The sequence below is a fragment of the Symphalangus syndactylus genome, chromosome 10, assembly GCF_028878055.3.
Source record: "Symphalangus syndactylus isolate Jambi chromosome 10, NHGRI_mSymSyn1-v2.1_pri, whole genome shotgun sequence".
Classification (NCBI taxonomy): Eukaryota; Metazoa; Chordata; class Mammalia; order Primates; family Hylobatidae; genus Symphalangus; species Symphalangus syndactylus.
Window position 1 is genome coordinate 93,156,111 of NC_072432.2, and position 25,139 is coordinate 93,181,249.

A 25,139-nucleotide genomic window follows, 5' to 3' on the forward strand; every position below is an offset into this window, starting at 1 on the left:
TTTAGAGTTATACAGAATTATTTGTATTATTATAAAATTAATATATTACAGTACATTCATTGTAATTGGCATTTTATGAAACAAGAATAATGCGTGCATACAGTAAAATAATCTAACAGCCCAAATTTATGGAATTAAAAGTAACTTTCCCTTGTACCCAGACCCCTACTATTATTCACAAAGGCAAAGATTATTATATTTCCATATGGGTAATATTTTTTAAGTAGTCTACATATATCCAAGTAGAATATACACAAGAATATATACATACACAACAGTTGATATATGTATACAGTTGATCCTTCAACAACATGGGTTTGAACTGGGCAAGTCCACTTATATACAGATATTCTTCTCTTTTTGCCATGTCCTGAGGCAGTCAGACCAACACTCTACTTTCTTCTTCTTAGCCTGGTCAATGTGAAAACCAAGGATGAAGATGTTTATGAAGATCAACTTCCACTTAATGAATAGTAAATGTATTTTTCTCTTCCTCATGATTATCTTAATAGCATTTTCATTTTCTCTAGCTTAATATATTGTAAAAGTATCTTATATAATACATACAACATATGAAATATGCATAATTGACTATGTTATCAGTAAAGCTTGCAATCTATAGTCAGTTATAAGTAGTTACATTTTGGGAAAGTTAAAAGTTATAGGTAGATTTTCTACTGCATGAGGAATTGTTTCAGTCAACTGTATATATACCTATAGACATGTGTGTCAGTATATAAAAATATATGTAGGTAGTGAGGTTCAGGACATGGCACCGGAAAATATGACATCCTGATGTTTGAGAAAACAGTAGAAGCAGTAAGATCATCCTCAACGTGACCATGCCCTTCTCCCCTGAAGCAGGTCATAAAACCTAGGAAAGATTTTCTGAACTTTTCCTGAAGCAGTTTATAAGATTTTAATGTAAGAGGTCCCCTCTACGCCCCAAGGAAAAGAACATATTTATTTCTGAAGACACTGGGTCATAGAGAAGAATCTGAACTAACAAATCTATATTTCCTCCATTTTATTACCATTAGATTATAGTTTTTTATCAAGCCATTCTTCTCCATGACTATCCGCTTTTCATCACAACTATCACAAAAACACACAGATTTACCCACTACTTCGGGTCTTTATATACTCATGAGGGCTCCTCCTTCACTTTTTGCCATGATTGTGAGGCCTCCCCAGCCATGTGGAACTGTGAGTCCATTAAACCTCCTTTCCTTTATAAATTATTCAGTCTTGGGTATGTCTTTATTAGCAGTGTGAGAACAGACTAATATGGTCCCTCACAGAGATTTATGAGCATGTCTTGCAAACTCTGTCTATTAACAAGGCTTCTAGGAACCTTCATGCCACTGCCCCACAGAAAGTTAATGTAGACAACAAGGTAGAAAAGTACTTACCTTAAAGTATGGATGTAGGTTTTATCTAATCGAGTGGGTTACAAATCAATAGGCAAAAATCCCAAAAGTATTTGAAGAAATTGCAACAGCTTGGACTTATCAAAGGACTTGGAAATACCAAAGAGACAGTACAAAGTAAAAAGTTGCTTTGGACTCCCAAAAGACTGTGAACAGGAAGTCAACAGAGAAAACTGCAAACAGATTGTTTCTTAAGGAAATAGAAGGTGGCTAAGAGAAAAATATCAACAATCCAGAGGATGGAGAAAAGAGCTACAGGGAACAATTCACAGGAGATAAACTCAAGTCTTAATCAAGTAACTGGCAATATGTGCCCATCTTTTTTTCATATTTTTAACATACTGATAACTGTTGTGTTCTTCAAATTTCCTTCTTTTTGAGTATAACAGTTATCCTATCCCTGCGGCCTATCCTGGCACTGTATATATGTGGTGGGGTAAATAATTTGTCTTTTTAAATTCTCTGTTATTCAGGTCAAGATAAATGGTATTTTAAAAGCTGCATCTGGGTAGCAGTTCCACAAAAGCTTGATCCCTATCTGTACTTGATTAAATGACAGATTGTAGACTTCAGTCTGATGTTGTAATGGGATAGACCTCATTGGAAAGGAGAATATATTTTACACGTGGGAGGGATCTAAATTTTTGTGGTCAGGAGATAAACTGTGACATACTCTTTTCTGAAAATGGCTGCCAAAACATCTTCCATCCCACATGATCTGAATACACTGTAAATGTGATACTTACTCATTTAAAATCTTGGTGCCATCTTCCTTTTCCTTGGATTTGGATGGGCTGTTATACTGTGATGAAAGTGGCACTTTGTGACTTCAGAGGCCAAACCATGAAACGTGATTTGTTTCTGCCTGGTTCTTTTGGGACACTTTAGGAACATGACCACCATGCCCCAGGAAAGCACAGCAGCTCAAGGAGAGGCCCAGGTGGAGAAGAACTGAGGTTAGTGGCCCCATCTGAACCTTCCCTGCCAAGCAGCATAAGTATCATCAGCTATAAGTATTTCAACTTGAAAGTGGATCCTCTGGCCCCTTTTTGAGTCACCCCCCAGTGGACCCTGTATGGGAGCACAGAACAGTTTTCCCTGTCAAACCTTCCCAAATTTCAGAGTTGTGATAAAAAGAAATGATTTTGCTATTTCAGATTACTATGTTTGGGGAACATTTTGTCATGTGGCTGGGCTATCAGGATTTTCTGAGATCTGAAAATTATTTGAAGATTTTCACGTGCGTCCGTGTGAAGAGACCACGAAACAGGCTTTGTGTGAGCAATAAAGCTGTTTATTTCACCTGGGTGCAGGCGGGATGAGTCTGAAAAGAGAGTCAGCGAAGGGAGGTAGGGGTGGGGCCGTTTTATAGGATTTGGGTAGGTAAAGGAAAAAGGGGAGGTGTTCTCTGGTGGGCAGGAGTGGGGGTCACAAGGTGCTCAGTAGGGGAGCTTTTTGAGCCAGGATGAGCCAGGAAAAGGAATTTCACAAGACAACATCATCAGTTAAGGCAGGAACTGCCCATCTGGATGTGTACGTGCAGGTCACAGGGGATATGATGGCTTAGCTTGGGCTCAGAGGCCTGACATTCCTGTCTTCTTATATTAATAAGAAAAATGAAATAGTGGTAAAGTGTTGGGATGGCGAAAATTTTTGGGGGTGGTATAGAGAGATAATGGGTGATGTTTCTCAGCTGCTTTGAGCGGGATTGGGGTGGCGTGAGAACCTAACTTGGGAGAGATTAAGCTGAAGGAAGATTTTGTGGTAAGGGGTGATATTGTGGGGTTGTTAGAAGAAACATTTGTCATTTAGAATTATTGGTGATGGCCTGGATACGGTTTTGTACGAATTAAAAAACTAAATGAAATAAGAGAAGGAGAAAAACAGGTATTAAAGGACTAAGAATTGGGAGGACCCTGGGACATCTAATTAGAGAGTGCCTAAGGAGATTCAGCATAGCCTCACCAGCAAAGATTATTTATTTACTTTAAGAGTTAAGAGTGGCAGTTTGGGGATAGCACCAGGAGATATCAGCTGTGATGGCTTGGAGAAACAGTGTAAACTGGCAGTGTAAACAAGACCAGGGCCTGTATGAGTAGTTGAGAACGGTGAATAGGAGTATGACTAAACAGAAGATAGTAGGGATGACAAGTTTTTTGGGGCACAGTCCAAGTTGGTCTGGTGTCTGGAATGACACTGGGGCCTAATAAAAAGGAACGTCTATACAGGAGCTCAAATGGGCTGTACCCTGTAGCATTCTGAACACAGGTCTGACTTCCGAGAAAGGAAAGTGGTAAAAGTATTGTCCAGTCCTTTTTAATTTGGTGGCTGAGCTTGGTGAGGTGTGTTTTCAAAAGACCTTTAAAAGTCGTCTGTTTTACTTTTCCTAAAGACGGAGGACCATAAGGGACATAAAGGTTTCACTGAATACTAAGAGCCTGAAAAACTGCTTGGCTGATTTGATTAATAAAGGCTGGTCTGTTATCAGACTGTATAGAGGTGGGAAGGCTAAACTGAGGAATTATGTCTGACAGAAGGGAAGAGATGACTGTGGTGGCCTTCTCAGACCCTGTAGGAAAGGCCTTTACCTATCCAGTGAAAGTGTCTACCTAGACTAAGAGGTATTTTAGTTATCTGACTCGGGGCATGTTGAGTAAAGCTAATTTGCCAGTCCTGGGTGGGGGCAAATCCTCCAGCTTGGTGTGTAGGGAAGGGAGGGGGCCTGAATAATCCTTGAGGAGTAGTAGAATAGCAGATGGAACACTGAGAAGTTATTTCTTTGAGGACAGATTTCTACCATGGAAAGAAAATGAGAGGTTCTAAGAGGCGGGCTAGTGGCTTGTACTACAGCATAGCCTGCCTTTGCTGGTGTGTGGCGAATAGGCCTGGTGGAACTGCCAATCAATAAATCAAGCGTGATCAGGGTGAGGAACAGGAAAGAAGGAAATATGAGGAAATGGGGTGAATGTCAGGTGGATCAGAGAGATACAGTCGTGGGGGTCAGGTGTGGTGTCAGGAATAATGTGGGAGGCCGGATTGAAGTCCGGGCCAGGAACAAAGGTAATTGTGGGACTTAACAAAGAGTGAGTACAGCTGAAGGAGCCAGGGAGCAGAAAGTATATGCGTCAGGTGTGAGGAAGAAAATAGATTTTGGAAGTTAAGAGAAATGTAGAGAGTGAGTTGAGCATAGTTTGTGATTTTTAGGGCCTCTAAAACTATTAAAGCAGCGGCAGCCACTGCACGCAGACATGAGGGCTAGGCTAAAACAGTAAGGTCAAGTTGTTTGGACAGAAAGGCTACAGGGAGCAGTCCTGGCTCTTGTGTAAGAATTCTGACTGCACTAACCATGCCTAGGAAGGAAAGGAGTTGTTGTTTTGTAAGGGATTGAGGTTTGGGAGATTAATTGGACACGATCAGCAGGGACAGCACGTGTGTTTTTATGAGAATTATGCTGAGATAGGTAACAGATGAGGATGAAATTTGGGCTTGACTGAAGTAATGGGGGCTATCTGTGAAGCTTTGGGCAGTACAGCCAAGGTAATTTGCTGAGCCTAATGGGTGTCAGAGTCAGTCTAAGTGAAAGCGAAGAGAGGCTGGGATGAAGGGTGCCAAGGAATAGTAAAGAAAGCATGTTTGAGATCCAGAACAGAATAATGGGTTGTAGAGGGAGGTACTGAGGATAGGAGAGTATATGGGTTTGGCACCACAGGGTGGATAGAAAAAACAATTTGGTTGATAAGATGCAGATTCTGAACTAACCTGTAAGCCTTGGCTGGTTTTAGGACAGGTGAAATGGGGGAATTGTAAGGGGGGTTTATAGGCTTTAAAAGGCCATGCTGTAGCAGGTGAGTGATAACAGGCTTTAATCTTTTTAAAGCATGCTGTGGGATGGGATCTTGGCATTGAGGCGGGTAAGGGTGTTTAGGTTTTAATGAGATGGTAAGGGGTGTATGATCAGTCACCAAGAAGGGAATAGAGGTATCTTATACTTGTGGGTTAAAGTGGGGGGGATACGAGAGGAGGATGCAAAGGAGGCTTTGACTGAGGGAAAGGGCAGCAATGAGGTGTGGCTGTAGTCCAGGAATAGTCAGGGAAGCGATAATTTAGTTAAAATGTCTTGGCCTAATAAGGGAGCTGGGCAGGTGGGGATAACTAAAAGGAGTGCTTAAAAGAGTATCGTCTAAGTTGGCACCAGAGTCGGGGAGTTTTAAGAGGTTTAGAGGCCTGGCCGTCAATACCCACAACAGTTATGGAAGCAAAGGAAACAGGCCTTTGAAAAGAAGGTAATGTGGGGTGGGTGGCCTCCGTATTGATTAAGAAGGGGACGGACTTACTTTCCACTGTGAGAGTTACCTAGAGCATCTGTTATGGTCCTGTAGGCTTCCGAGGCGATCCGGCAGTGTCAGTCTTCAGCCACTAAGCTGAGAAGATCTGGGAAGGAGTCAGAGAGCCTTGGGCCAGAGTTCCAGGGGCTCTGGGAGTGGCTGCCAGGTGAGTTGAACAGTCTGATTTCCAGTGGGATCCCACACAGTTGGGACACGGCTTAGGAGGAATCCTGGGCTGTGGGTATTCCTTGGCCCAGTGGCCAGATTTCCGGCACTTGTAGCAAGCTCCTGGGGGAGGAGGTTCTGGAGGAAGCCCTGGCAGCTGCGGTTTGGGCATTTGGAGTTCCTATGTGCTGGAGATGTGGCTGGGGTTTGTCTCACAGTGGAGGCAAGTAATTACAACTCAGAAATATGTCACTACTTGGCTGCCTCTACTCTATTATTGTACACCTTGAAGGTGAGGTTAATTAAGTCCTGTTGTGGGGTTTGAGGGCCGGAATTTAATTTTTGGAGTTTAATTTAATGTCAGGAGCGGATTGGGTAATAAAATGTATATTGAGAATAAGACGGCCTTTTGACCTTTGAGGGTCTAGGGCTGTAAAGTGTTTCAGGGTTGCTGCCGAACGAGCCATGAACTGGGCTGGGTTTTTCATATTTGATGAAAGAGCCTAAACGCTAACTGATTTGGGAGAGGTTGGATAAAGAAAAAGGAGCATTAACCTTGACTATGCCTTTAGCTGCAGCCACCTTTTTAAGAGGAAATTGCTGGGCAGGTGGGGGAGGGCTAGTCAAGGAACGAAACCCTAAGCCGGACCAAGTGTGAGGAGGGGAGGTGATAAAAAGATTATAGGGTGGAGGAGCAGAGGCTGAGGAAGAATTGGGATTTAGCTAGGCCTGGTGAGAAGCAGCCTGGGGAGAAGGGGAGAGGTCAGATGGGTCTGTAGAAAAGGAAGATTAGAAAGACTCAGCGATGCTTGGGGTTGGGACCGAGGGTTCAGGTGGGAGGGAAAGAAGGAAGATTTGGGACAAGTTGCACTGAGCACAGAGATTAGAGAGGGACTGATGTGTAAAAGAATGCCTGGACATCAGGCACCTCAGACCGTTTGCCTATTTTATTGAAATTGGTGAGATGTTTCTTGGGCTGGTCGGTCTGGGGACCTGAGGTCGTAGGTGGACGTTTCTCATGGAGCAAAGAGCAGGAGGACAGGGGATTGATCTCCCAAGGGAGGTCCCCCGATCCGAGTCATGGCACCAAATTTCATGTGCGTCCGTGTGAAGAGACCACCAAACAGGCTTTGTGTGAACGATAAAAGCTGTTTATTTCACCTGGGTGCAGGCGGGCTGAGTCTGAAAAGAGATTCAGAGAAGGGAGATGGGGTGGGGCCGTTTTATAGGATTTGGGTAGGTAAAGGAAAAAGGGGGGGTGTTCTTTGGTGTGCAGGAGTGGGGGTCACAAGGTGCTCAGTAGGGGAGGTTTTTGAGCCAGGATGAGCCAGGAAAAGGAATTTCACAAGACAATGTCATCAGTTAAGGCAGGAACAGGTCATTTTCACTTCTTTTGTGGTGTAATGTCATCAATTAAGGCAGAAACCGGCCATCTGGATGTGTACGTGCAGGTCACAAGGGATATGATGGCTTAGCTTGGGCTCAGAGGCCTGACAAAGATTCATTAACAATGAGAAAAAATAGAGAAAATAGGCTGTAGGTAAAATTCTTATAGATGTGAGGTGTTTATTTTGTTCTACCTTTGGTAAAACAAATCCTCTTCCTAGGGTTTGTCCGTGATGATTTCTAAGTTAAATTATCTTCACTTCTTCAGAGTCCACGGATATAGTGTTTGTTTACTTTAGATGTAGTGCTTTCAATGCAGTCTTGAATGAAAGTGAAAACTGGAATCTCATTTTACAAATTTTAAATATCTTAATATCGTCAATGTATGTTGTGGGGAAAAGAGAGATCAGACTGTTACTGTGTCTGTGTAGAAAGAAGTAGACATAAGAGACTCCATTTTGTTCTGTACTAAGAAAAATTCTTCTGCCTTGTGATGCTGTTTATCTGTAACCCTACCCCCAACCCTGTGCTGGCAGAAACATGTGCTGTGTCCACTCAAGGTTTAATGGATTTAAGCCTATGCGGGATGTGCTTTGTTAAACAAATGCTTGAAGGCAGCATGCTTGTTAAAAGTCATCACCACTCCCTAATCTCAAGTACCCAGGGACACAAAACACTGCGGAAGGCCACAGAGACCTCTGCCTAGCAAAGCCAGGTATTGTCCAAGGTTTCTCCCCATGTGATAGTCTGAAATATGGCCTCATGGGAAGGGAAAGACCTGACCGTCCCCCAGCCCGACCCCCCGTAAAGGGTCTGTGCTGATGAGGATTAGTAAAAGAGGAAGGCCTCTTTGCAGTTGAGATAAGAGGAAGGCATCTGTCTCCTGCTCGTTCCTGGGCAATGGAATGTCCTGGTTTAAAACCCAATTGTATATTCCATCTACTGAGATAGGAGAAAACTGCCTTAGAGCTGGAGGTAAGACATGCTGGTGGCAATACTGCTCTTTAATGCATTGAGATGTTTATGTATGTGCACATCAAAGCACAGCACTTTTTTCTTAACCTTGTTTATGATACAGAGACATTTGTTCACGTTTTCCTGCTGACCCTCTCTCCATTATTACCCTATTGTCCTGCCACATCCCCCTCTCAGAGATGGTAGAGATAATGATCAATAAATACTGAGGGAGCTCAGAGACAGGTGCTGGCATAGGTCCTCCGTATGCTGAGCGCCGGTCCCCTGGGCCCACTTTTCTTTCTCTATACTTTGTCTCTGTGTCTCTTTCTTTTCTCAGTCTCTCATGCCACCCGACGAGAAACACCCACAGGTGTGGAGGGGCAGGCCACCCCTTCAGTATGTCTCTTGATCTTGAGAAAAAAAAACCTAAATCCCTTCCTGAAAAGTGTTTCAACTATGAACTCTTTGGTATAAAACAGCTTAGCCATAATGAACTGGACAATTACCTAGCTGGTATCTGGAATAAAGACAATATTATCCATCAATTATCACCTACTGCCTGACAGGTACTGCATGCCAAATGTATTGAAGAGCAGTTCAATAAAATGACATGAAATGAAAGCATAAGCCAGTCCACGACTTAGAGTATTCCTGAACCTAGGAGCTATATTCTATTGTCCCGAGTTTTATTTTCTCTGAAAAAAGTAAGAATGCCAATTTTCAGTGGCACTTGGTATTGTGAGAATAACAAAACATAATAAACACTGGAACATATTTTCAAAATTACATTAGTTCTGTAAGGAGACCACCTGATGTTATTGTGTGGCCCTATTTTCATTGAATATATTCAATTTCATTGAGTTAATTCAATTTCATTTCATTAGTGCCAGCTGCTAAACCCTTTCCAGTGTTGGTTTCTTTCCAAATGTAAAGAAAATTCTTGGCAAATCCACTGTTTCTTATTGAATTATGAAAGGTAGAAAATGAATCTTTATTGAAAATAGTATTGTAAGAATCTGTTTACAAAATTGGGTGTAATTTCAAATTGTAACTGGAAAATCAGATTTACTGTGTTGGGGAAATAGCATTACATGGCAAAGCCCTCACTTGGGGTCACAGGAATATAAAACATCTTCAGGATATATATTTCTTTCATACCCACATGATAATTTACATGCAGAAAAGAACATACTAATAACGTTAATTAATGTTTCCTTGGGAAGGCTATTTCACTAATAAAGTCATGTAGCAGGACATTAGCTCCATTATGAAAAATATGCTTTTTGCTTAAAATGAAGTATTTCATATGTCTTTCTATATGTTTAAGAATTAGGAAATGCCCACCTATAGCTTCAGTCATAAAGAATTTGAGGTTTGGTTTTCTAATAATTTTCTAAAATCTTTAATTTATTTTACATCGTCTTCACTTTTCTCCTTCACCTTTATTTTCATAATAGCTTGTTGACTTAGGTTGCTTATATTATCTTAATGTTTTCAAATGTTTTGTGACTTAATTTTTTAATCTGTGATTTTTAAAACATATCTGGCAAAATACCTCACATAAGATTCTTTTAAGCAAAAAAAAGTCATGAAGATTTTAATTTGTTTGACATAAATGAAATATGTTGCTGGTTTTTAAAAATTTTTGTATAAACTCATTATACAACTGTAAAACATCACATTTAGATTAACATGGTAAAAAGATAAATGTTTCTGATTTTCATTTTATTTTTCATATTGACATCTTTCAACTACATCTGACCTCTTGGCTAAGATATTAATATAATAGATATATAGAATATTAAAAATGGATATAAAGGTAAAGGTGGGAAGAAGGAGTATATGAGAATTATAATTGATTCTGTCTATATGAATTATCATGACACAATCTTTCATATTTTAATAGGACCATAGAGATTGCAAATTTAAGACTAACCTCAAAACCTAGCTTTGTTCTGTATGGATCTATCTGGACCACAGACTTTCTGTAGGATATTTTGTGGTTTTGTTTTAAAATTAAAAACAAAAAGAGTGAATTAAGCATGTTTAAATGTTTTAAAAAAACAGTAAATTAATAGGTTTAATTTATATAATAAATACTTTAAAATTTAAGTTTTTGGGGGTTGTTTTGGATTCTTTAAACAATTGTGATGGTTAGTAGATATTTCCAATACAAAAGAAAAACTATCGAGAATTATTGAGTAATCCTCTAGTTAGTCAGTTTTGCATATAACAACAATTTGGTCACATAGCACAGCAATGTCAAAGACAAAACATACTGTAAAATTTTGTTTGGCTATTTTTTTACAGGTAGTGTTGAAGCCACATACCTAAAATCTCCTGATGACAATCAATACTATTATTTTGTCAGTATTCAAATTATCCATGAGTTGCTTGCAGAAACCTTTCAATAAAAGTTTTTTTCTTGAACTTCTAAGAGGCATGTTCATGCATTTGTATGCCCAAGTATTGAACGGGATTTTTTCTTACAGAACTGAAAAGAGTAATATGTTAGACTTTACAAAGTTGCCATGCTGGGCACTTAAAACAGATTATCTTTAATCCTCACAGCAATCTTGTAAAGTAAATACTACCATCAAAATCATTTAACAATGCAGAAACTAAAGATTGTAAATGTTAGAACATGTTCAAAGTCAGACTTTGTCACAGCCAGGATTCCAACTCATTTCAACTCTGATTCCAAAGTCTATGCCCCTTCTTCTGCATCCCCTTTCTTTAATACAATGATGATAATGATAATGATGATGATGATGATAAGAGTTACAATTTTTTAAGTGCTTAGCATTAACTACCATGCTGAGTGTTTAGTGTACTTTTTCTTATTTTCTTACATTATCTCTTTAAATCTGTTTGTGATAATGAAAGATTTGAGAGATTTTTTATTTAAATCCTCCATTATTACAGACGAAATTATTACAAATTACTTAACTGTTCTAACTTTCAGTAAGAAGTGTTAAGTAATTTGTAACAAATTAGGAAGCTCATAAGCGGACCTGCTAGGATGTAAACTATGACTGTCTGAAATCACAGCTAAGGCCTTTAACCTTCATTCAGAGTTGATTTCAATCTGCAGCTTTGAAAAGAATAAAAAGAAAGCTGAATGCATTTATATAAGACAGGATCATCCTTCCAAATAGCTCTCACTACTCCAAAAAGATTCACTAGTCGCTGACAAAATTATGTGGTGGCTACAGTCAAAGTAGGAACATCAATATTTTTCTCTCTTTCATTTATTTGTCTATTAAGAGAATTTGATCTCATTTTGAAAGTAAAACATTCAAGGGTTCTCTTTAGTTTTCTAAGAAGAAAGTGACAAAAAAGGAGTGTGTGTGTGTGTGTGTGTGTGTGTGTGTGTGTGTGTGTGTGTCAGAGAGACAGAGTAGTGTTTGCGGCTTAAGAGATAGTTCTAGAGGTAGTCACTGTCTTCAGGGTACAAACTATTAGAGCAATTTCGACCATACATTTTATAGGTATCTTTAATATTTGACAACTAGATAGGGACGATAAAGTAGAAGCAGCAGCTTTAGGGTAATACAAATTGTAGTCCTGCTGCTATGTTTCAGTTAAAGAAGAAAGTGCAAATATAATATTGCAGGTACTGGAGAATTCACACTCTGCATGTTTATGGTGAAGTTGTCTGTAACGAATGTGAAAGTATCACAGGAGTAAAACTGAACACTACAAAAGTATAGAATGCTGCAATTAAAATATTTGAAACATTTATAAGGTGGATCCTTTAATTATGTGTTTTTATAAGGCAATTATCCTAACAGAAAGTAAATAGGTTGTAGTGTTAAGACAGATATAAATCTGAATTCAGATGCTATAATTTTTAAAAATATATGTGATCTTGTGCATTTACTTAACTTTGATGTTCCAGTGTTTTTAATCTTTTGAATAGGAATAATGATATCTACTGCACAGTACCGGTAGAAAGATTCTATCTCAACATAGTGCCTGACACATGGAAGATGATTAATGAACAGTGCCTACTTTAAAAAATAACATAATCTCTGTCTTTAAGATGATGAGCAGCATCTTCTCACTGTGTCTTCACATGGCAGAAAGGGGAAGGGAGCTCTCTGGGGTCTCTTTCATAAGGACACTAATCCCATTCATGGGGGTTCTACCCTCATGGCTTAATTACTTCCCAAAGGCCCCACATCCAAATATCATCACTTTGGGTGTCAGGTTTCAACACATGAATTTGGGGGAGGGGGAATACAAACACTCAGTCTATAGCAGAAGGAATGCTAGAATTTATTTAAAGATAGTCATCTGTATTCTGTGAATCCCACCACCATCTCTCATGGGAAGGCTCTACTCTTCTTCTCCCTTAACATCTTCAACAAGACCACTTGAGAACTCGATATTTACCAGAGTCTGGACCGGCAAGTGACTCACACTTGAAAATGTCGCTAAGCAGAAGTCTGTCTGTACCTCTCTGTGATGGCCAAGCAGAAGCAAGATGCACTCCATGGGAGCAGATGCGTTCCCACCATTCTGCCTGATCAGGCCGTGTGACTTTCCTTTGGGCCACATGAGCATCCCAGAATGTAACCAGGCTGACACCATTTAGGAAAACCCCAGCCCCAATGGGAAGCCTGCTAAATCAAAGTAACCCAGAAGGAAGAGTCTCTGGGGTATAGACCATTTAGGATATTTCTAGGGGAGTAGGAGACTAGGATGTGATGGTTGGTTGAGAGTTCGCTGTCTGAATCATGGACCTGTCAGTACAGAGGGCTATTATAAAGTTTCAATGAAACCAAACCAAACAAGATGGCACAAAACAAAACCCACAGGCATGCTTTCAAAAAAAGTAGTCAGCACTAAACATCAACGAAGCCCAGGAAATGTCAGTTTTAAAGGATCCGTGAGCTCAGAGAGATCCCCCCACCTGATGATGACAGCACTAGTCAAGTAAAACCTTTCTTGACTCTGTTTCTTTCAGTACTTCTTCCCCAGAGGGGTCACACACCAAGCCTAGCAAGAGGTAGTGAAGAAACAGTGCAAAGTAGGGTAGTAGGGAGGAAGACAAAACACCCCATTCCTTACTTTTGCTTTGTAGTAGGAAAGATGATGCAGATGCTCAGAGATGCTCACTAAGAGAGGAGAGCAGGTTTCCATTTAGGTTTCAAACATTAATTCTATTGTGTTTGTATTAGTTGTCTATGACAGTATAAGAAATCACAACAGACATAGTGGCTTAAAACAATATAAATTAAGTAGACCACAGTTTTTCATGTCAGAAGTTCAGCATCGCTTAACTGGGTTATCTCCTTAGAGTCTCATAAGGCCAAAATCAAGGTGCTGACCAGGGCTACGTTCGCATTTGGAACTTGCAGTCCTCTTCCAAGCTTATGCCTGTTTTTGGCAAAGTACAGTTCCTTGTTGTTGTAGAATTTAATCCCCATTTCCTTGCTGGCTGTGTGCCAGGGACCTTGCTCATCTCTTTAAGAGCAACCAACTTCTCATATGGCTCACTCCATGTTTAAAGCTAGCAAGAGAGCAATGAGTCCTTCTCTGACTTTCTCTTCTGCATCAGCCCGGGAAAGTCTTTGATTTAAGGGCTCGTGTGATTAGTTCAGGAGTAACCAGATTATCTCCCTATCTTAAAATCAACTCTGCCATATCACATAACACAAATACAGAAGTCATATCATCTTCAAGTGTGTCCAAGATTTATGTGGGAATCTAAATCTAAAATGGGGGTCCATTTTAGAAATTATGCTTAATACAAGATTGAGACTTTAATTATTAAAATGATATCTTTTTTTTCACTCAAAGTGACTAGACAGCTTTTCATTATCTGAGAGGAACTAATAAAACAATAGGCTCTGCAGAAGATTTGATTAAATGAGGAAAAAAGAATTACCTCCACAAATTGTGGCTAAGAGAACAGTGGTGGTAGTTGGTAAGAGGATGTTCCTTTTATGTTGCTTGTACCCTATGGAGGTTTCGATTTAAACAAAATGAACAGCCTTAAATAAATTGTGGTTTGTGGTAGAAGGATATAACTCACCTACAGAGCCCTCTCCGACTCTTCCCAAGGAAGAGCCAGGGAAATGAATGTGATCTTATTATCTTTTTAGCCTGGTATATCCTACTGTCATTCCACCTAGGTCAGAGGGCAAGAATCTGCAGCAATTTATATAAGTCAGTGTCCTGATGCCCAGAGAGGTATGGACAATGGGGGAGAGTGCATATGGAAGGGCAAAGAATTTATTCTCTCATATTTCATCCAGAGTTCTAAAATCAAGGTGTCAGCAGGATTGGTTCCTTCAGAAGACTCTGAGAAAGGATCTGTTCAATGTTTCTCTCTTAGTTTCTAGAGAACCTTGGTGTCCCTTAGCTTATACATGCATCACCCCAATCTCTACCTCCATTTTCACATGATTTTCCCCTGTGTCACTGTGAGTCAAGTCTTCCACTTCTTTCTCTTACAAGTCCAGTCACTGGACTTAGGATTTACCCTAAATACAGGAGGCTTTCCTTCTGAGATCCTTGACTTAATCACATCTGCAAAGACCCCATTTTCAGTAATATCACTCACAGGTACAGGAGGTTAGGAATGCATTATTGAACTCACTACTCAATAATTTTGCAGGAGAATTTCTATATATGGTGAATTCAACAGACTCACATGATCACTAATTATCTAAACCTTGTCTGAAAAGTATATAGTGAGGGCGTGGTTTGAGAGTTGATAAGAAAAAAAAAATGGTCAAATTGTAGCAGGAAGTATGTTTGAAAAAGACAGCTAAGGGGGAAAAGAAAGATCTGTCAGAGGGTCCCACATTTTGCAGCCTGTGGGCCTGCTTCCAGATTACCTCTACTTGTGTTTCAACAATACCTGAGGTATTTATCCAGATAGAGCAGAAGGTGTTGTCAATCACACACTCCTCTGAGTTAGGCTGAAAGAAAGTCTAGAGCAGTTCTGTTGTCTGAAGCAACCTTCCTGTGAGAGCTGAGTGATGTCTTCTGGACTGCCAGGGAAGTAGCAGTGGAGGAGGCAACATCTGCCATGGTCAGGGTCAGGGTTCTCAACATGTTTCACGAGCACCGACTGCTATGTATACTACAAAATATCTTGAAAAGAAAACAAACTCAGATTCAGTCAAACCTCCTGGCACATCCCTAGTAAGCCTGGTGTATAGCTTTAGGCTGCTGGCTTACTTGTGCATCCCATTCCCATAGTGATATCCAGGCACACCCCCAGGACTCCCAACGTGCAGGATCCCACCATCTGCCAGCTTTCCAGGGATGATGTTGCCCATCCTGTATTTGGGTCACCCTTGTACTGTCCACAGAGAAGTTGTAGTCCTTGGGTACACACAGCACCACTTCACCTGTTTTCTTACTCAATGGCATTCATGGTTGTGGCACTGGCTTTTGCCAACTATCTTACTGTTGACACAATTGCACAGGCTCAGTTTCCCCCAAGCAATATTATTCATTAACCCCCTACACAGGATCAGCACTAGTTTAGTGCTTGTTTTTGTCATTGCCACTGGAGCACTTGTTTTTCAAGTAATCAAAGGAATATGCTGCATCAAAGTACCAGCCCAACAAGGTTTAGTTACTTGTGGTAATCCTAGTTGTGGGCATTTTGCCATAGAGTCAGTTAAATTAAGATGGGGCACCTGCAGCTCCCTACCATGTGGTGGGTGCCACATCCTCACTTGATCATCCAGGGCTCGGGTTCTGGTGATATACCCTCTGGCCACAGAGATGCTGGTGTCCTTTGCTGCTGGCAGAATGAGAGGGTCGTTGTGGTCTGTGACAGATGGAGGTCGGGGATAGCAGATCTAACACTTCGTCAGTTTATCCGCAGTGGCCACAGCTTGGGAGAGCCTAATTAAGGCATTATGATTTTGGGTCTTTATTGCCATGTTCTTATGGGAAAAAAGCAGACCGACAGGTTATTTCCTCACCCCGTATCCCTCCTGGGGTCTCAGGAGTTTCCTACATATCAGATAGAAAATAGGCTAACTTGCTCTAATGACCCAGTCCTGTCTGTCCCAGACCGAAGGCTACTATATCACCTTTGTGGGCACCCATTGCCCTCGTTGGCCCTTGCGGCTTGACTTTGATCTTTCCATTCCCGTCCTTCAGTCCATGGAGGGAGATCATGTCTTGTACAAACTTGACATATTTCATAATGTCGCTATTAGACTGGAAGGATCAGATGTCCTCATTGCCACCAGAAGGATCCTAACACTCCAGTGTTCCTTAGTCCTGTCCCCCCACCCTGTGAGATCCTATAGAAAGGGGTCACCCTGAAGGAGCATTGCCTCCAAATTAAATCGGGGGGTCCTGTCTGAGGTGCTAGGGGAAGTTCAACTGCAAACAACCCCCAGCACATGTACTTTAAAGGGAAAGAGGAAAAAAAAATAATGGTTTAGAACACAGATTAGAGTTTTCCTAGGTACAGCCTGATTAGGCAGCTGCCTGGTCCACCTCCACCCCCACCAAACTCAGTGTTTCTCAAGGTGAGCTGCAGGGCCCTGTTTCCCTTCCATTGGAGTGCAGTGTTTAGTGTCCACACTGCCCTAGTCCAATTCCTCCACCCTCCCTATTCCTTTTAACCAGCTTTATTTTTTATGTATATCACCGATCATTTTATAACATATTATAAATTTATTATACATTTGTATGTTATCTTTCTAATTTTTAAGCAAATTAGATCACGTTTACCACGTAAATGGCACTTAAATAATAAGGTAATCATCAAGAATGAGGTAATCTAAATCTGAAAGTGCAAATAGGGTCTGTATGAATTTGTTATAAATTCTACGTGATTATATAAAACATAAAATCATGATTTATAACTTCAAAAATGCTTTCATAGTACTTGAAAGTACGTGAAAGCCAAGACAGTTGACTTTCACTAAATTAAAGATAAATCTTTTCACAAGAGATGTTGATGCCATGTCATGGAATAACCTAGAAGATTAAAATAAAAAGAGGTGAAGTTGCCTTGGGAGTGAGAGAGGATATAATGACTTCAAGATAATTATAAGAATTTAAGTGTAAGTTATTTTATTTTATTTTTATTTTATTTTATTTTATTTTGAGACAGGATCTTGCTCTGTAGCATAGGCTAGAGTACAATGGTGCAATCATAGCTCACTGCAGCCTCAAACTCCTGGGTTCAAGTGATCTTCCTCCCTCATCCTCCCAAATAGCTAGGACTACAGGCACTCCTGGCTGATTGTTTTCAATTTTAATTTTGTGTAGTCAGGATCTCCCTGTATTGCCCAGATTGGTCTCCAACTCCTGGCCCCAGGTGATCTTCCTGGCTTGGCCTCCCAAGTGATGTTATTATAGGCCTGAACAACCACACCTGGCTGTGTGTAAGAATTTTTTAAAAGAAGCAGTTTTGACTAATGTATGCCTTATGATTATTAATAACATTTAAAGGGCAAAACATCTGAGAAAAATTAGACTAATTATTTTTAAGCAAATTATAGAAAGACTGTGATATTTTCACACATAAGAATAATTTTCTTTATAATTCATGCAGAATTTTGGAGACATTTTCTATTTTTTGGACATTGAATGATGCTTTAAGAAATCAGAATATAGCCTAATTCTTTCACTTAAGTAAACTGCTTTTTCTTATAAACGTCCAAATAATTCTCTCTTTATACTTCAGTTTTAGTGTCTTTTCTGATTATAATTCAGAAATCGTTTTGTTTGGTGAGGTTGTGTTTCCCTGTACCTAGAAAAATCACTGGCAAATAGCTGGCAATTGATAAATATTTATTGAATGACTAAATAAATAATTGATGAATACATTTAAACACCATAAATTTTAGTGATAATCCTATTCTATCTGACATGGAAAAGTTATGCCCTTTAGAATTTCATGATTAAAGCTTTCTTTCTTTTTTTATTTATTTTTTTTTGTTTTGTTTTTTGAGACCGAGTGCAGTGGTGCAAACTTGGCTCACTGCAACCTCCACCCCCTGGGTTCAAATGATTCTGGTACCTCAGCCTCTGGAGTAGCTGGGATTACAGGCATGTGCAACCATGCTAATTTTTGCATTTTTAGTAGAGACGGGTTTCATCATTTTGGCCAGGCTGGTCTCAAATTCCTGACCTCAAGTGATCTGCCCGCCTTGGCCTCCCAAAGGGCTGGGACTATATAAACTTTCTTCATTTGAGGAAAATTTTCTGGTATATCTTTAATAGTGATCTGTTATTATTTTTGTGATAGCGTTGTTTTTTTAAATCAATTTCTTTACCTTTTCAACCATCTTTTTAATTTATTGCCTATTCAATTGTTTTGCCATCTCACCTTATCCATTATTATTTTTATTATTCTAAAATATAAAACACTTGAAGTAATTTTCCAAAAATGTCTGGACTGTATTTTCTTTTGGAATTATCATCATCACTTTCGTTATGTTTTATTTTGTTTCTTCTCTTGGGGTATATGTCTGCATAGTTGTCCTGTTAACTCTTTTTATTTTTCTCATCATTAACGTGGCATACCAGATTGAATTATTTTTCCTGATTATTTGCTTCCTCCCTGTGATGAAGTCACATGCTCTTTGCCATTTTACTCTGTTGTGCCCTCCTTGTAAGTAGAATATACTTCCCCATCGTGTTAATCTTGGGACTGAGCATGTGACTTGCTTGGGATTTATCATGTGACATTCCCAATGGCATATGAGCAGGTGTGACATTTGCCACCTATTAGCAGACATTTTAAACGACTTCTGTGGTTTGCTTCCCCACTCCTCCCACATTAGGTGGTGCTGTTGTTTTAGCCTGGGTTCCATAATAAAAAGAAATAAGAAACAGAGGTGAGCCCAGTGGAGTTCAGCCTAAAAGCCTCCTGCAACATGAGTTAGAAAAAATATATATTTACTGTAAGCAACTGAGTTTGGAGATTGTTTGTTTCTATAGCAAAAACTAGTACGGGAGGACTGATATAGCCAAATTTCTAATGTATTCTGATATTGGACATGCATCTTAGTCCACTTGTGCTACTATAACACAATACCACAGACTGGATAACTTACAAAGAAAAGAAATTTATTTTATTGAAATTCTGAAGGCCGGGAAATTCAAGATCAAGGTGCTGGCAGTTTCGGTTTTCTGATGAGGATCCAGTCTCTCTTTCAAGGTGATGTCTTGAACACTGCATGTCCTTGCATGGCACAACAGAAGAGAGAGAACGCATTCTAGCAAGCCCTTTTCATAGCAGCATTAATAATGAGGGTGTAGCCCGTATGACCTAAACACTTTCCCAAGAAACAAATTGCTTAACAATGTTACAATTTGGCAGACACAGTGAAACCATAGCAGTAAAAGAAGTATTTCTTCCCACAAGTCATTTCAGAGCTACAACGAGAAAACTAAGAGTTTCCTTCTATTTTATTTTCTGTAGCCTGAGGACTAGTGTGGAGAAGGTTTAGCCTTTAGGAGGTCGTGGTTGCTGCTGCTACTTCTGTTAAATGTTCCAGGACTTACTCCATTTGGTTCCAGGACCGTACCTGCCCTTCTAAGGTAATATTCTGGAGCATTAGACCATTGCTCCAGTTCTGCCTGGAAGTAAACGCCTTGCTGAGTTGAAAGCCAGACTAGTTCATGCGTTTATCACATCCATCACATCCACCTTTTTCTTTTGGGAATTAGCAGGGACTGGAAAAACGTGATGAACAATGCGTGGGTTTTGATGTTACTCGGTTCCATGGGGAAGATAAAGTAGAGGAGACTTCAAGTGGGGTTTACATGGTCACTTTTCCCTGAGATTTCTGCTCCTTCAGAGGCTCTTATGTATAGGTTATTTTTTTTTAAACAATAAAATGACTATTGTTGCTGGGGAGTGATAGTTCTGATACTATGATGATTCTGCTTTCTTTTTTGGCTTTCTGCACAATTAAGATATTCAAGACATTGAGCATTGGTGTTTGGTTCCAACTTGATTGATAATTAATCTATTTATTTATTTATTTATTTATTTATTTTCGTAGAGATGGAATTTTGCCATGTTGCCCAGGCTGGTCTCAAACTCTTGGGCTCAAGCAATCCACCGGCCTTGGCCTCCCAAAGTGCTAGGATTACAGGTGTGAGCCACTGTGCCTGGCCTTCACTGAGAGTTTAATGAACAGCTAGAGGGTAGGGATTCCATGTTTGCATTTCTGCCTTCCCCACTACCCCCCTTTCCAGTAGGCTCCACTCCCACCCACCACATTTTTCCTTTGTGCTGCCTACTGTGTTCTTCATGTGGTTATCTCTAAATACAGTGATCATTAGTAACATTCAAAATTTTTACTACTCATATTCTTCCATCTACTTCCCTCTGGAGTAGGGATAGAGGGAAAATTAAAGGCTACTTCATGTTCAAGTCTTCTCTTAGCTATCACTTTCCCTTGTTTGGATCCAGTTATATTTTTGACTACTTATTTTAGTATTCTTAAATACATTTTATCAGAAATTGAGAAAGGCATATTCAGTGATCCAGTTTTATTCTATTTATGATTTTATTTTGATTTGAAATTAATATAATAGAGGAATACATATATGTAATAAATAAAATTTGAACTTCTCTCTGTTTGGTAACCAAGATAGTTATCAAACTTCTAAACTTCTTTAAATAATTATGTACCAGAAATATTTTCTTTTTCTTTTTTTTAATATTTCTTTTTTTTCTATTTAGAAACACTTTAACTAGAAAATAAAAATGAGAGTTACCATTATAATGCAGAATATCAATATCAAATATGTAATTTAACTATTTCAACTAGATATATTTTTCTTCCTTTCTTTTTTCTTCTTATTCTATATTTTCCCTTATTTCTCCATTTCTATCTGCTTTTTTCTACCTATATTTCCTCTCTCCTGTTTTTACCATTTTCCAGTACTTAAGAAGCTATTATATCCCTCAGAACTACAAACACAAAAGTGAAAAAATATGTATAAAAGAAACTATAACTTATTGGTCATGAGAGCAAACTAATTTTACAATGGTAAGGACACTACAGAAGAATACACGTACCTTTTGTCAATTAATTCATTTATTTGTGGGTGTATTTGTTCAAAAAGTTTATTGACAATCCAGAATATTCCATATACCTTCCTATACTCTGAAGATTATTAGTTCTATACATGGACATAATTTTTAAGTAGAATATTATTAGCAGTCCTTTTTGATATATGAACAATTATAATATTAATAAGGCATTAATCAAGTAACAAGGCAAATAGATATTCTACTAAATTCAGACTATTAAAGAAAACTGTATGTATTTTGCAAATGATTTGCGGTGACATATTTAGAAAGTGTGGTTATTTTACTTTGTGTTTTTGTGCCCTAATCTTTGAATTCCTTTGCTGAGAATTGAAATTGTGCTGTATGATGTCAAAACTAATGGCAATTAATAATTGCTATTGTTAAGCTACATACAAGTAGAAATTTAGGTTGAAAAACTCTCTAGGAAAATGGCAGCATAATTTAGACCTTACATAATGACCTTACATAACTTAAATAACTGAAATATGAGTAGTATATGCTTTTCAAAGCATACTTATTTCATGTTCTCTGAATATGAAGCTTCAGTTTAATTTGCCAAGCTAGAATTATGATTTGAATTTTTAAATGTTATGACTGAGATTTCTTCTTTTTACAAATTGAAATTGACAGCACCTAAATGTGTTTATAAACAAAACACATTTAATGAGTGCATTATTATGGAAAACTAGCATTTAGAATTCTCCATAAAAATGTAAAATGTAATTATAATCATTATTTGGTAAAGTTAGATTTTAGATGCAAAATGAATAGCCAAAATGTTAATTTAAGCATGAATAATTGGAATATAAATTCAAAATAAATCTACTTTGCTTCATTTACATTGCACTTCACATAAATTTATCTGGTCTTTGGTCTTCACTTGAACACAAATTTTTACTTAATTTGATTCTTATTAAAAACTGCTCAACTTATTTTCCAGTTTAAAAGGATGCGAATGAAATGAAATTATTTAGGAAAGAATTGGAATTAGGACTAGGAATAAGTATAATTTCCGTTTTAGTTTTTTAGTTGAAATTTTGGCTTAACAGTTAACAATCTAAGCCACTGAATTTCAAATTGAAAAATCAAGATGCTTTATGGAAACTGAAAAGTCAAAAATAACAAACTAATAATTTTGTTTAGATTTTTATTTTGTTCCTTCTCTCTCAAACTTGTATTAAGCAACATAATTACTACCCTTCAACATGTTCATCAGTGTCATAAAGGCAGACACCTTCAATAAGGTTAGCAATCCAGTCGGGAACATTTATTTCAAAGACATTGAGGAACAGAACGGTTAAATCATTTGCTTAAGTTATGGGGTGAGTAGCAGAGTTTTGTATGAAAACTAGGTTTTTCTGACATCCAGCCATCATCAACTGTTTATCAATTATTGTGATGTATCACTTTATAGTAGAGTATTTAAAATGTTAAGTTTTCCTTTCAAAATATGACTTGGTCAGTTTTATAATTTGATGCTCATAGAATTTAGCCATGTTCTGAATGTCTAGGTGAATTGGAGAGTTGAGTGAAAGACCGTAGAAGTGACGAATTCTGATAGTCTCAAAAGTGCTCTGCTTCAAACAGCCTGATTATGTGCATTCTAATTCCCTATAATGCAGATCCAATGAGTGGCAACATCCCCACAGTACTTTAGAGATAAATGCATATTGTTTTCAAAACAATTCTATGAGAATTATAACTTTTTGAGCTTACATAGGAGAGCATGCCATTATCTGTTTTGTAATCCCCATTTAGAAATGGAAATGTAATAAAGGGAAGGAAAAATAGGTATTGCAAATAATCCAAATTATTTAGCCCAGTCTATTTTTTCTACAATGGAAATCAGGTTTATAAACAAACTCTCTTTGAGGTTGATAACAGCATAATGTTTAGATCAAATGAGTGAAAAATCAGTTCTGCACCACTGCCTATGAATCTAGTCACTAACTTCAATGCATTCATTGTTCATTCTGTGCCTTCAGTACAGACAAACCAAATAAATGAAGATGTATCCTTTGGGTATAGCTTTGTTTCATCTTTTATCTTATCATATCTCTAGGGGTGGTGATTATATTTTACCCAAAGTAAGCAAGAATCTCACATCTCCGAGATGTCCACAGTTTTCCTATATGAAGTGACACTACAAGTTTTTCTGCTTATTATTCCTGCATCCCTGGTGCACCACTTGTCTGTTTTAATGATGTATGCTTGCCTCAGCGATTGTTAATCTAATGATGGAATCTGTCCCCAGAGGTTACAGGTAACATTTTCTGAGCCTCTTGCCTCCAGACTGAATTACAAGATGATTGATATTGTAATTTATTTTATTCTTTACTAAAATATGTGTACATTTGCAATAATAGGAAGTTATAGCTATGATCTTAATAAGAACACTTTCCAGGTAAGCATGCTGCAACTTCTGCAGAGATGGCCATTTTTTCTACAATGTCTTTTACTGACATAGAGCATTCTGAAAAGACAGGGAAGCCAGGAAAATAAAATAGTCAGCAACTTATGCATTCAGATTTCACTCCCAACTGAATGTCAATGTAAATATATTAAATATACATTATGTAAATATATTTAAATATGCAACACATATTCATATTTAAATGTAAATTGAGGTAATTTACATGTTAGATTCTGAATGTCAGTCATTAAGATACACTGATTTCCTGACCCAAGCTTACCAATCAGAATGATGTATGCATATGCTTCTTAATTAACCATTTACTGAGTACAGGGAAGGTGAAAATGCTGACTCAGGTGCATACAGAAATTTGCAGGATGATTCGCTCCTTAAACTAGCTGACAATTGGAGTTTGTGAGGGTAGGAGGAGATAAAGGTAAATATAAGATAAATATAGAACTAAAGCATAGAAAAATGAAAATTGGAAGGGAGAATGTAAATGTGCCCTTAGTATTGCATCGAGTTTCTATGAAAATCCATACCATGATGACTGTTAACATCTGGTTTTAGAGGAGTGGTCAAGTAGTTAGTTCATTTAGGTAAATAGGTAAATAGCAAACACGAAATATATGTGTACAGCCCTCTAATAACAATAGATCATGAGATTCTGTCACTTAAGTGTTAAGGGTCCATCAGGAGTGCTCCCTGGTATAATCTTTGTTCAGACTTTCAACAATTGTTCTACATATTTTTGAGGTAGTCTCCTTTCTCGTCTCTCTGTCTTCAGGTATGACATTCCACTGTCTATTTCACACTATCCATCTTTTTCTAAGTAATCTTGCTATACAAAAAAGTGATCACGTTACATCCCCCTTTAGGAGTCCAATAATTTCTCAATGGCTTCAGTTTATAATCCAAACTCCTTTAAATGTTTTTTTTTCCCCTTAATTCTGTTCTTTTGCACTTTTTGGTTCTCAGTTTCTGCCATGCCTTGAATCAGACTCTATAATTCTGCCATTCCAAATTAAATGACACTAGCCGTATTTTTCTGGCTTAAAATATATATATTTTATAAAATATTCCACTGTTGGAATATATTCCACTCCTGAAATATTCCTTTCCTGTTTTTTATGGGAGTGCATCCTTGTTTCCTTTCTGAGGCTCAGGTCAAGGGTGATTTCCTTGGAAGCTCTTTATCTCCATTCTCCCAAAGCACAAACACACTGCCAGATTCTTCTCCCCTCGGTTTCCTAGAGGAATGGGGCATCCGAAGGAGATAAAGTTGTAAGACATTCAAAAGCATGTGAATGTTAAAGTTTATCTGAGGCCTGTGTTTCCAGATATCAGCAGTGGTGGAGTAACTCTTCCACCCTTCTGTGTTTTCAAAGATAAGACATATCTTAATCCTTTCTCTT

The 25,139-nt window shown here is 38.4% G+C and overlaps 1 long non-coding RNA gene across 1 annotated transcript in view; it reads left to right on the top strand.

Moving 5' to 3' along the window:
* The first annotated feature begins 2,314 nt into the window (after positions 1-2,314).
* Positions 2,315-25,139, top strand: part of LOC134731593 (uncharacterized) — a 52,495-nt gene continuing 29,670 nt past the window's right edge. Inside the window, exons 1-2 of the long non-coding RNA XR_010114008.1 lie at positions 2,315-2,386; positions 5,810-5,921. This is a non-coding gene — a long non-coding RNA (uncharacterized lncRNA). The remainder of the gene's footprint in view (positions 2,387-5,809; positions 5,922-25,139) is intronic.